General features: G+C 42.6%; 1 protein-coding gene and 1 long non-coding RNA gene across 9 annotated transcripts in view; one reads left to right on the top strand and one right to left on the bottom strand.

Annotated features, from left to right (window-relative positions):
- LOC307028252 (poly(rC)-binding protein 3) overlaps positions 1-6,103 on the top strand; it is a 110,703-nt gene that overhangs the window by 9,942 nt on the left and 94,658 nt on the right. Inside the window, exon 1 of one of the 8 annotated variants that reach the window (XM_079663109.1) lies at positions 71-3,584. The exons of the other annotated variants lie outside the window; for them this stretch is intronic. The gene's annotated coding sequence lies outside the window, so the exon portion shown is untranslated. Of the gene's footprint in view, positions 1-70; positions 3,585-6,103 lie in introns of those variants that run through there. 8 annotated transcript variants of the gene reach the window in all.
- Positions 1-6,103, bottom strand: part of LOC307028254 — a 157,205-nt gene that overhangs the window by 81,323 nt on the left and 69,779 nt on the right. The window lies entirely within an intron of this gene.

The following is a 6,103-nucleotide window of genomic DNA, read 5'->3' as shown; positions in this document are numbered from 1 at the left end:
TTCACTGTGTCCTCTTTAAAGAAAAAAGAAAACAGACTTGTCTGCAGCTTACAGTGGAAATGCACGTCTGGTGATGTCAGGAGAAAGTGTAACAGATATTCTAAAGCTCATCTCTTAGCCCGGGCTCTTGGCACTCGCCGCTGCCTCTCAGCGTTTTTGCTTGATTAAAAAGCGCCAGGAGTTTGTAAGCGTGGTAGGTGCGAGCGCACACCCTGACAGCTTAACATACTGATTATTCAAGCCTCTTAGGCTAAGCCATGGCACTCGAGTGATGAACGTCAACTCCCCTCTTTCCCTCACAGTCTCCATTTCTGCCTCTTTTTATTTCCTCTTTTAAAGAGTGGAAAGCCAGTGACAGCTTGCGGAAGGCAAACCTGTTGTCTGGGAAGCGGAGGGGATCAGTGACACAGTGATTCATACACTGCCGAGGCTTTATTTAGACATAATCCAGCCAGTGTCGGGTGCTCGCTCGACACTTCTTGTGTGGCTAGCAGTAGCCAGGCTGTGTATTGTTCTGGAGCACAGGGAAAGTCCCTACGGGTTAGTTCAATAAATTAGTGGATGTCTGGCACACTGCTATGTCCTCAGAGGTCAACATGTAACACATACACAACCAGGTGTGGTGCAAAACGGGCGTAAAGTCATGATCTGTTATTGCTAGCGCTGTCTATCGATTCAAGAATGTAAGCGTGTTTATCACAATAATAATCTGTGATTGATCAAGTTTAAAATACTAGTATTTTTCGGGGAGATAAAAGCAATACAAATGTGGTGTTCTAATAAAGAAAGGATGACAAAGTGGCAAAATAAAAAATAAAAATTCACTTTGATATAAAATGATTTCTGAATAATGTGTATAATGTGCGCTACACTACTTTTGATGCTTGTATGGTAGTATTTATACTGCGAGGAGTCTCTGTTCATACAGTGGTGACCCTGACCACTAACTATCACCCAAAACTGGTACATGATTCACTATGAGGCCTTTCCTCCATTTTTACCACACCTAAATACTCAGGGGCACCCAGGTACAGTATAGGCAACCCATTTGAGCATTTTATTTTATTTTCATCCATCCAAGAGACATCGGTATCAGCAGTGGATTAGCTAAGTGGCATGAAGCCTGCCTTACACACATGGTCCATGCAGAGCCAACAATGTTTGTTTTTATTTAAGGCCAAATCTTTAGTTTGAACATACATAGAAATAAGTAGAAATGTGTGGGCTTATCTGAGTGCTAATGCAATATTACAAACGTAGATACTTATTATAAACTTATCTGAATTAAGCATTTGCTTCACCAGGAAGAAGTTCTGAGACATGCGTTTGCACAGGCTCATGTTGCGACTACTCAAAGTTAGGGTAAATATTCTTCAATGCTTTAATCTGTTAAATGACAGAGGGCCACAAGATGTTTCTGTCAACAGAAATAAATTCATTCAATGAGGGAAACATTTCGGTTCATGAAACGTTTACACCGCAGTGCAGTTTTGTCATCACAGCAAGTTATTCTATGGTTCTTGATATGGTTTGCTGGGCTCGTCATTAACACTCGCCCGGGGCAGGTGAACTCTGTTTACAGCTCTGGAATATGTCGTACAGTCGCTCGATCAAGAAAGGGATACAATTAATGTGGTCTTTAACATTTGCCCAAGGTTGAAGCATTTGATTTTGCCAGCCCTGGCTAGCAAACGCTTAAGTTGGTGGCATCTGTGTTCTAGAATATGTGTCACTATCCCTCTCCTGTTGTTATTTGCACTCTGTCGGCATCATTGTTTCTGCATCACCGTCCCTGCTCATTTACTGCCATGCAAAGGTTACTCTGTCTATTCAGACCCTCAACAATGATTGTGCTTCCATTTAAATGTCATTCCAGATATATAGTTACATTTCAGTTATGGTTATAATGAATTGCCACAAGGATATTTTGTTTCTGTTGTGTACTATGGGCTGCTGTGCCAGTGTGCTTTTCAGTGTGTGAACTCTCAGCTTGTTGGCAAGGCCGGGGCCACCACTACGGAGCCACACCTGAACGACAGATTGGCCCCAGCTGGAGGCTGATGCAGGGACAGACGCTTACCTTATGATACTGCTCATATTGTAGATGCATGCGACAGAAGGGCGCGTAAAATGCCACCTCAACTGCCTTAAATATGTCTTGGGTAGAGTCATGTGTTGGTTTGATTTAAAACCACTTTAAAAGGATACAACCTATGATATGCTACACATACCTTTTATTATCAACATGAAAAGACCAACACAATGATGCAGTTCATTACTATACTTCCATTCTGTGTATGGCTCTAAGCCTGAAAGACCATTGGTACCAATACATAAATATATCTTTACGAACAGGTGAAGAATATGCAGTAAGCTCTTTTATGTAAAATGAATTCCCTTAACAGCTGAGCTCCGTTTTTTTCAAAGTAGTACAACTATTTTTAGCCTTGGATTTGGTAAGTTAAGTACAGTATTTAAAGCAGGAGGACGGTGAATATGTGATTCAATCAAAAATTAACTCAAGTGTCTTTGTTCTTGTTAGCAATAAAAGAGTCACACGTTGGAGTGATGTGGCTCATTGATGTGTTTGTATAGCCTTGGACAAAGTGATAAAGAGAGAGACTCCCCCTGGAGGGAACACAGGGATTTTTTGATTTTGCACACCATTTACATGCACTACAAACTATATAACACACTACAGGGAAGCTCCAACAAGCATTACAGGGCCTCTTTAAGCATATGTACCACCCCAGCATGCTTTATGATGCTTTAGAAGATTTTACTTTACTTAAACGGTCCTATGTCATGGCCATTTCTACTGATCATATTTCCATTGTGAGTGCATTTCTCCGCGATCCTAACTCGTCTATTACCAGCGTTCAGGGAGCTCTATGCAAGTCAATGGGGACTCCCTGTTAGTTAGCCAAGGGATCCTGGTGTGTGAGGTGCTCCGCGGATTGGTCCATTTGGGCCAATCCGGTCATTTGTTGTTGATTTGGGTGTTCACACGTCACAGAACCCAGGAAGCAAACAATGGAAAAAAAAGAAATCTCCAATGAGGCGTTCTGGGGCAGCATAGACAGGTCTTTTCTGTGTTAAGGCCCAGATACACCGGCCCGAAATCGGCAGTAAATGGGAGTCGGGCCGAACATGAGCGTGGGCACGCCCTATTCGGAGTGGTGTGCGCCGCACCGTCGGGTCTTTTCTGCCGACCTGACGCCTTTTCTTGCCGATTCAACATGTTGAATCGGCGTCGGGAACACCACCGGAAGTCGGACAAAGGGATAACACTGATTGGCTGTTCAGCTAGCGAATCAGTGCATGAGAAGCGTTAACGGAAGTGAGGGAGGTAAACAAATGATTTAAAATGGAAGATGGAACACACACGGACGGCTATTTCACCTCATCGGTTTATAGAGCTCCTGTTCGTTCATGTTTTCAATGGACGAGAGTGAAAATGGAAAGAAAAACGCTATTTGTTGTTTGTTTATATAACGGAATCTGTTCTTCTTCTCTGTCTTCCGGTTGTTCCGGTTGTTGCCTCTTTGAATGATGAATACACACTACCGCCGCCTGCTGGTAAGGTGAGTTATTGCCACTCACGCATGCGCAGTTCATACGTGCTCGGCTCTGATTTGCGGTGTGTTCCAGTGCGCGAAGTCGGCAAATACGCAGGAGAGTCCGGCGACGCAACAGTCGGTGTCGGCGTCGGCGACTTCTCAGGTGACTGGCCGGTGTATCTGGGCCTTTAGAGTTTTACTCCCTACAGGGTGTACTTTGAGGGTTTGTGACTCTGCAGACCGTTTACATGCAGAAAAACCTTCATAACACACAGGGGGACGGGTAATAACCGGAAAAGCATGACATGGGCCCTTTAAGACTACAATAATGTGGCGTTTGGGAAGGTTTAAAAAAACAAAAATAGGTATAGCTTCTATGATGGATTAAATGTTTGGAGTAAATAATTATACTCTGCAATTGTATAAATAGATTTTACAAAGTGCAGATGGTGGTTTATTTAATTACATTTGGGTCCAGCAAGAAATTGCAACATATCAAATTGCAAACACAATTACAAAGGCTGATGGTAGTATACAAATAATACTTGTTTCAATAAGATGAGACATGGGGAATATTGTCATCTATGCAATCACATTTCTGGGGTGTATCACTGACAGCAAAGCAGGGACTCAGCAGAGGACTAATGTAAGATATAGATTTGCTGTTTTTATGTTATAGGCTGAGGTTTCAACATATGGGCAACAAGTCTGTGAACCCTGATGTGAACTCCTACGTATTTATTCTTATATTTCTCCATCTCTATCACCTGTTTCTTCTATTTCATTTCATCCTCGTTTCTTAGAGGAGAAAGTATGGTATGGCTTTCTGTTTCCCTGACACAGTTTCCCTGAACGCTGTCTTCATCTTTTTATTTTTACACTTTTTATTGTGCAGCTCGCAAGGCAGGAGAGGCTGCTAAGTCAGCAAGAACTCAGCGGCGTGTGCTTAAGGAGAAGTAGAGAAGGAGGGGAGCGCTTCAGGAGCTTGAGAAAACACTTCCCAAGGTTGCTGCCGCTGGCGTGTGCTCAGCGAGAGTCTTGGGGAGTGTGTTTGACGGAGGGGTGGGGAGGGGTCTGGCAGTAATGAAGTGGGGCAGGTTGGGAAAAAAGGAGAGCTTAAAAACCTATTAGCCTGTGCTGTGCTTTCCCACCTCCCCTTATGAACTACCTAATTCATTAATCACAAAAAATTTGAAGAGCTCTAAGGGGACATATTTACACATTCCATCACGTACTACTAGGAGGATAATTTTGGATAAATCTAAATAATGCTGAAAGTGTGCATTAACTTATGTTTAACTAACTGTCAGTTGGTGCCTTGTGTGCTCGTTTCTCAGCGTCTTTCTTGGCTTTCCACATTAGCGAAGAGGAAATGCTCTTAACCCTCCCTTCTTCCTCTATTATTCATTTAATGCAATACTGAAACTGTGTCAGTGCGACGGCTCAGATACTATTGTACCAGACCTGGAGTGCAACAGTGGCTCTGTGTCTCTTCTGGCTTGTAGTCCTTGCTTTCTTGTTTGCACTTTATCGTGTCGTCTTATCTCCCCTATTTTGTGTATTATCACCTGATGACATCAGAGACACACAGCATCTGTATAATAGTAATAATGCACATGCTAAATGTAACTTATGTGTATTGTTCATGTGGCACCAAGTGGAGCACAAAAATGTGGCTTATTCACTTGTTATAAGAACGCCAGATTGCTTTCTGTTTACCTTAGAGCTGAGTACTAGCAAACCATTTAGCGTCACAAGAAATATTCATAAATATGATAGTTATTCATAAAAAATGCAGCTCAGGGGTTATCACAGTCCACAGCTATTCTGCCAACACAAGGGAGTCTCACTGTGTGTATATATACAAAGTATGTATAAATGTAGAATGTTGTTAGTGACATGTCTATACTTGTGAAAGTGAAGTCACCACAGAGCTGTCATCTTGGGATGTTGACGTCATGTGAAGCTGTTGTATTGCGCACCCCACCCACACACACCCACCCACCCACCCACCCACCCACCCACACACACACACACACACACACACACACACACACACACACACACACACACACACACACACACACACACACACACACACACACACACACACACACACACACACACACACACACACACACACACACACACACACACACACACACACACACACACACACACACACACACACACACACCTTAGCAAACCCTGGAAGTCCAAAGCCTTTTAGTGTGAGCCAGCTAGCTTCAACATGATGCATTTCACCATAATATTGCTGTTAACACATTTATGATCAAATTGACAAACGTTCTATAACAAAGACTTGGGACGTTTTATGGAAAATTGAAGTTATACTGTACACCTCTTGTACAGGTGTTGAACTTCCAGCTCCAAGACTTCTTCACTCTGAGCAGCTGTCAAGCATGATGCCTAACGACCTTTAAAAAGCACAAATTTACAAATGAAATTCAAATTTATGAAAAAAATGTAAACACACTTTACATCAGCATTATACGAATGATCTTAAATGACAGAAACCTTTG

Source organism: Notothenia rossii (assembly GCF_949606895.1).
Source record: "Notothenia rossii genome assembly, chromosome: 2".
NCBI classification, from domain to species: Eukaryota; Metazoa; Chordata; class Actinopteri; order Perciformes; family Nototheniidae; genus Notothenia; species Notothenia rossii.
The sequence above is the reverse complement of the archived record's forward strand: the minus strand, read 5'-3'. Positions and strand labels throughout refer to the sequence as shown.